General features: G+C 41.5%; 1 pseudogene; it reads right to left on the reverse strand.

Moving 5' to 3' along the window:
• Positions 1-4,057: 4,057 nt before the first annotated feature.
• LOC118609676 lies at positions 4,058-4,174 on the reverse strand (annotated as a pseudogene).
• Between the last annotated feature and the right edge of the window lie 3,267 nt (positions 4,175-7,441).

Here is a 7,441-nt window from a genome sequence, read left to right on the forward strand (position 1 = left end):
CAGGTCTACCCCTTAATTCAGGGCTTACTGGAATGGGTTAAGCAAATGAAGCAAATGGTCAAATTCCAGAAAGGGGAATGAAAAACTATTCTTATAAGCTTGGTGGCTGAGCTCATGATCTGGGGACAAAGCGGGCACTTCTGTTAAGTGGGCTGGTGGATAAGAGTGTACATAGAGCCTTTGGTGCCAGATAGGTTTTGACGCAGATGACCTATGGCGTTTCACACACCTGGGTTTGATTGCCAATTCTTCACTTACTACTGTGAGCCTCTGGGCAAATTACCTAACTTTCCTGGCCCTTTTTGTTAGAGGGAAGGATGGCTAGTGAGAGTCCTTGTACAGGATTTGGTCAAGAGGCACTCACATTTAGTCTCACCTTTTTCTAGAATGCCCTCCCTTGCTGTAAAGGTTAGAAAACCCCAAACCAGCAGATTTCCCAGACCTTCTTTTAGCTAGAAAATTATTTCCTTTCATTAGATTTGCTTACGTGTTATTTGCAAGGAGGAAGTGAGACAGTGACCATTTTCATGGTGTTTTTGCATATTTTTTGCAGGCAAACACAGTCATGGGATCTCATAATTTTCTGGAGTACTCGTCTAGTTTTGTAGGTGGTGAGAAGCAATAACCCGATCGTGGTTTTCAGATCCTTGATTCTTAATTCCTGGATTGCAGCTGTGAAGATGTGTTCTTGAACTCATAGTTTCCGAGGCAGCCTCCTGATCCCCCACTTCCTTGATCTTAGCAGAGAGAGCAGCTCCCTGGTGGTCAGCTCTTTGGCATTCTAGGAGTTTCTCCTGCACGTCTGTCTGAGAAGCCACTTCTCCAGTCTTTCCATTACTTCCCTAATTGAATTCCTTTGTGTTTAAAATTGAGTGAATTCTGTTTCAGGCACCAAATCCCAATTTACACAGTCCCAAGGGGAGAATGAAGAAAGGGAGAAAAGGAAAGAGGATGGTGGAAAAGAGAAGGTGCAAGAGGTAAAAAGAGGTACTTTTAATTGACGATAAGGTAATACTCACAATTGCCGACATTCCAGATAGAACACGAAAAACTCAAGAAGAGAGGAGCAACATTGCCATGAGATCTGGGTTTAAGCTCTGTTATTAGGTAGACATCAAGAATCACATCTATTCCACAGGAACTTGAACAAACTTGAGGCTTAGTCATCAGATTTGTGTAAATAGTGTGGGTCCCTGAGTCTCTCTTTGATTAAAGCCTCTTTGTATGATATAAAAAGTCCCTCTATTGGCCTCTTATTCTACCAAGGAAGTGTGAAAACCAGCTAAGCCCTTCTTAGGGAATTATTGCATAAATGGTTTGAATAACCGAGTTCGATGGAAAAGAGTTTCTTTGGTTGCCGTCTTGATTAGACTGGAACTACACTGACTTTATAAGCATCCCAGGGCTGGGAAGTTATACTTATAGGCACTTTCCTACCTGAAGCTTGATGATTAAGCCACTCTCTCCCCTGGGGCTGTGTTCCTGTTTAGGAGGCTGATCCGTCACAAGTACAAAAGGGATTAAGTATTACAGATGCATTCCAGGCTATTAAGCATAACACACTGTTCTGATGATGTTTGCATTCAACCATAGGTAGGAATAATCATGGACATAAGAGCTCTTAAGAAAAGTCTCTCATTAGCACATTTATCCACAGGTGTCTAGAGATAACAACTGTTAGTGAAATGTCAGCATGCTTACTGGTCTTCATCCAACACTAGTTTATCAGCAAGGGTCCTGTGAAAGACACTTGAGTTTAAAGAAAGCGACCACTTCTATAGCAATCTGTCATGGGTAGCAAATTGGGACCATTCTGCCTTCTCTTCATATAAGATACTGGCAACAGACAGTTTCAGAAAAGGTTTGATGTGCCTGACCTTATCAACAAGCATGAATGAAGTAATGAGGCTGCAGCTGCCTCATTACAGTTGAAATCTTTTTGGAAAAAGTTTCCGTTGCCATCCTGTTGGAATATCATCACCAGAAAGCACAGACAGAAGACTAGTCACCAGTATAAGAGACGATAAACTTACATAAATTTATGGGTGTGACAGATTAAATATGGCCACAAAGACTCTTCAACTCCATCCATCAAGAGGTGAAATCTATTTCCTCACCCCTTCCAGATGAGCTGGCCCTGTGACTCACTTTGACCACTAGGATGTTGGAGATGTGGTGTTGAATGACTTCCAAGCCTAGGCCACAAGAGGTCTTGTACCTTCTGTTCTTGTCCCCTTGGAATGCCACCACAGCTGTGTGAAGAAGCCCTGGCGAGCCCACTAAAGGACAAAGCTACATAGAACAGAGACGAACCATCTTAGCAGAGACTCCCTAGACCCACCTTTCCCCAGCTGACCATGGCCCAAATTACTGACCTACAAAATTATGAGTAAATGAGATGGTTTTTGTTTTAAGCCACTACATTTTGAAGTTTTTGTTACGTAGAAATAGATAACTGACACAATTAGTTATATTGAGACTGATCAATCCAAGGAGAGAGAGGGATACACATGCTGTAGGTCTTGATGGTCTATATAAAGCTATTAGGTAGCTAGTCAGACATGAGTGACAAGAGAAACAAAGAAATAGGGGCCCAACCTAGAGACCACCCAAAGGTAGTAGAATTCTGGGTATGCACATACACACTAGGCAAATCGTTATATAGCAGCCAGGTGTCAATTGAAATGACCTCACTTACCAATCACCTAGGAATGCCTTTGGAACCACCCATCACATCCCAGATATAATGCAGACATTCCCACTGCTGGGTCCTTTTTGCCCTTTCAGCCCTTTTGTGACCCTTTTGGCCCTTTTGTGCTGGTTATGGTGATTACAGCACTGGGGCCATGTGCCTCCTTGGGCATGTTTTCTAGAATATCCTTTTAAAAATTATTTATTTTAATAAGTTTCAAGTATACAGTACATTCGTTAGACATCTATATAGTTCATAAAAACGATCCTCCCAATTGCTCCCTTCCTCTACCTAGCCAATGTATTAATGCTAACAGCATTACCTATTCCATGCTCCCCATTCCTGTGATCATCCATCAGCTACTAATTTGTACTTCTTTAACCCTTCACCCTATTCTCCCAGCCTTAAATCCTCCTCCCCTCTGTCCATCACCAAATTGTCCACTATATTTGTGAGTCTGTTTTTGATTAGTTTGTTCTTTTTATTCCTTTGAGTCCTCATATAAGTGAAATCACATAGTATCTATCTTTCTCTATCTGACGTAAATACCTTCTAGGTCTATCAAAGCAATATCTTTTCCCATCCCCTTCCTGTAGGAGTCTTGTTTTCCTTTCCATTTATCCACTCTGTCTTTTGGTTGGAACACTTAATTCTTTTCTCTTTGAGGTACTTAGTTGTTACCATTCTTTATTCCTGTTTTCGATACATTTTTTTTCTTCTTAAAGAAGTCTCTCCAACCGTTCTTGTAATACTGTCTTGGTGGTGATAAATTCCTTTAGCTTTTTTTTTTTTTTTTTTGGTCTGGGAAGATCTTTATCTGTCCTTCAACTCTAAATGATAGTTTTGTTGGATAAAGTATTTTTTGTTTTAGATCCTGAGTCTTCATCATATCAAATATTTTATGCCAAGCCCTTCTGTCCTGCATAATTTCTTTTGAGAAATCAGGTGCCAGTCTTATGGGTGCTCCCTTGTAGGTAACTATCTGCTTTTCTCTTGCTGCTTTTAATATTCTTTTTTTTTTGTATTTAACCTTTAGCATTTTAATTATGATGTGTCTTGGTGTGGGCCTCTTTGGATCGCTGGTTTTGAAGGTTCTCTGAATTTCTTGGAGTTGTATGTCCATTTCCTTCACCAGGTTAGGGAAGTTTTCCATCATTATTTCTTCAAATAGCTGTTCAACATCTTGTTTTCCTTCAGGTACACCAATGAGACGTATTTTGACTTTTAAGAGTGTCCCACAGGCTCCTTAAATTATTTTTATAGTCTTGGTTTCTTTTTCCTTGCCAGTCTGATTAAGTTATGTTGGCTTTCCTATCCTCTACATATAGGTCATTTGATCCTCTTTTTTTTTTTTTTTTTTTTAAACACTTACAGCACCTGGTCTTCCTAGGTGGTCTCCCATCCAAGTACTAACCAGGCCTGACCCTGCTTAGCTTTTGAAATCAGATGAGATCAGGCATGTTCAGGGTGGGAACTGTAGATAAATTCAGTGAGATCTTCAACAAAGAGATAAAAATGGAAATGAAAATTATAAAAGGGAACCAGTCTGAAATAAAGAACACATTATCTGAGACGAGAAGTATATTAAACAAACTAAACAAAGTGAATAGAGAAAAGGCTCAAATGCCCTATATAGAGGATGGAAAATCCAAGGACAGTGTTTTGAACTCCACATCTGTTAGATTACTTGACTCCATTATTTCTGGATCTCTATTCTGTTCTCTCATATGGTTTCTGCTTCTTTGTCTTCCTATTTTGGCTGCCTTTATGTGTCTGTTTCTATGTACTAAGCAAAGCTCCTAAGTTTCCCAGTTTTATTAGTGTGGATTTGTGAAGTAGGTGTCCAGTGGCACAGTCCTGAGAGGGGTTCAGCTATAGGCCAAATTTAGCCCAAGCCTCTGCCCCTCCAGGGTCACCTGTTAAGATTCAGCAAGCAATCCACAGATGCTGTGCTTATAGTTGCCTCAGAAGGCAACACCAGAAACTGAGGCCAGCTGCCCCCAGTGTGACTCTAAATGCTGCTCAGCAAGGAGAACCTGACTCACCGAGGATACACCTGGATATGGCTTGGGTGGGGCCACGAGTTGAGGGAGGCTGTGTTTCAGGGAATCCTCTGGGCAGAGAGAACTCTGTTATCCAGTGTGATGATGTCTAGACTATGTGGGCGCCGAATTCACGCACTGGGAGCAGGGAGGGCTCAAAAAGAAGCAATGGATACCACTGGCACTTCTGTACAGAGCGAGTCTCTTCTCGGCCCTCACTCCAACAATGTCTCCCTGTAAGTCCCTGATGCCCCCTGTGCACAGCTGAATGGGCACTGGTGCTCAGAGCAAGCAGGTGCATCACCGCAAAAGTCGGCTTGCAGGCACAGCCTCTTTAAGATGCATCTGCCGCTGCTGCAGCCTCCGTCCCACTCAGCTCCTCGGGACTGGGCCACCCCGCATCCTCGCCCCATCCTACCTTCTGCCGTTGCAGGCTGCTTTCTTAGATTTCTCCCTAGTTGTATGGCTTATTCCTCTAGATCCCAGGTGATTTTTCCTTGCTGTTTGCTCCTTGTTTCTATCACGACTTTGATTTGGTTGCCAGAGGGATAAACAGAGCCTCTATCATCTATGCCACATTTTTTTCTCCCTCTAAAACATACTTTTAATAAGTCTTTGCTAAATCTCACTAACCTATGATTCTTCACTATGTCAATGAGGAAGAACCAAGGAAAAACGCTTACTACACGCCTGTGCTGTCATTCTCCCTCTCCTTGCCCTGCCATTGAGGCAACACTGTACTCCGATTGGCCCCACCAGAAACAAAGCCATGTCAAGCTTCAAAATGATTCCACATCTTCAAATTGGATTTTGTAAGAACAACTCTTAGCAATTTTTTGCATGTCTTTGGATCAATATACATCCCAACATGAAGTCATATTCTTAGATGGCATCTTAGAAGATGATAAATTCAACTACTTCTTTTTTTCAGAAATCTTCCTGGCCTAGGCTTTTCTTCAACTTCTACATTTATAGGTTGTGGTATATATAATAAGAAATATATTTTGTTTTTGTCCCTGATTCCTGGCACAAAGTTCCTCAAACCATTAGAATTTCCTAAGTGGTAAGAATATCTCTTGTCATTTATAAACTGACCTTTCTGGGTTTATGCTAATGAGGTAACTTTTGGAAAGCCCCTTGGTAATATAACGATGGAGGCTAGTTTCCAGGGGAACCAATCCTGAGATTAGAGGGTTGAAACTGTCAGTCCAGGCCGTGGACTGGGGTTAAGGAGAGAAGATGGAGATTGAGCTCAATTACCAATGGCTAATGATTTAATCAACCATGACTATGTAATAAAGTCTTCATAAAAACTCAAAAGGACTTGGGGGGAAAGGTTCCAGAGAGCTTTCAGGTTGGTAAACTCGTGGAGATTCAGGGAGAGCAGCCCACTCAGAGAAAGCAATGGACGCTGCACATCCCTTCCTAAATACCTTGCCTGATGCATCTAGTTTATCTGGGTGTTCCTGAATTATACCCTTCTGTAATAAATCTGTACCTAGTAAAACACTTCTCTGAGTTCCAAAGGGCTGCTCTAGCAAATTAATCTGACTTAAGGAGAGGGCTGTGGAGACCTCTCTACAGCCAGTTGGTCAGAATCATAGGTGACAACCGGGACTTGGACTGGCATCTGAAATTGGGGGAATGGGATTGTAGGACTGAGTTCTTAACCTGTGGGATCTTACTCTATCAACATGTAGATAGTGTCAGGATTGAGTTTATTGCTTGGTGGTGTTGGCAAAAACACACAACGAACAGGCCTTTTGACTATTCCTTCTGATCAACTGTTTCTAGACTGTTGATCATCTGTATTGCAGGTAATTTGGGCCTCTCACATTCTAGTTTTGAACTTGAAGATACTTTACATTTATCCTCATTATCTCATTGTTATTTTGGTCATTATTCTCATCTATGCTATCATTTAAACATCTTAGTTATCTCTCCTTGCTTTGTGTTGCATCTGATGAACATGGGTCATGTAAATGACAGTGGAATAGGACAGTCGTAAACATGCCCAATCTGGAGTGACCAATCTACACATCTCTAATGCGCATGAGACTTTCTGAATTAATGAACACTAGGCCCACATCACAGAACTCTTAAGTTATGTTAAATCCTATGACATGAAATTAAAGGAGGAACAATGATGGGGCATTATATTCCTTTTCTACCCTGAACAACAAGTTACCACAGACTAAGTGGCTTTAAACAGCACTTTCGTTCTTAGAGTTTCTGTGGGTCAGGTGTCCAAATGTGGCTTAGCTGGCTGCTCCACTCAGCATCATACAGGCAGTGTGGGGGCTAGACTATAGTTTTTCATTTTTATTTATTTATTGTTTTCAATCTGAGGGCTTGACTGGGGAATAATCCTTTTTTAGGCTAAGCCAGGTTGTTGGTAAAATTCATTTCCTGGCAGATGTATAACTGAGGGTCCATCCTTTCCCTGGCTATGAGATGGAGGCTGCTCTCAGGTCTTCATGGCTATCAGCAGTTCCTTGACTCTTTCGCTGATTCAGCTGTGGCTGCTCACTTATCAAACCAACAAGAAGAATGTCTCTAGTATAAGTTTGCAAGATGGAGCCTCACATATGCATATTCTAAGGTAATCATGGGAGTGACATTCTATTACTTTTGCCATATTCTATTGGTTAGAAGTAAATCACAGGCATCACCCATATTCAAGGGTAGGGAATGATAGAGGGCAAGA

Source organism: Rousettus aegyptiacus, unplaced genomic scaffold (assembly GCF_014176215.1).
Source record: "Rousettus aegyptiacus isolate mRouAeg1 unplaced genomic scaffold, mRouAeg1.p scaffold_m13_p_11, whole genome shotgun sequence".
In the NCBI taxonomy this organism is placed as follows: domain Eukaryota; kingdom Metazoa; phylum Chordata; class Mammalia; order Chiroptera; family Pteropodidae; genus Rousettus; species Rousettus aegyptiacus.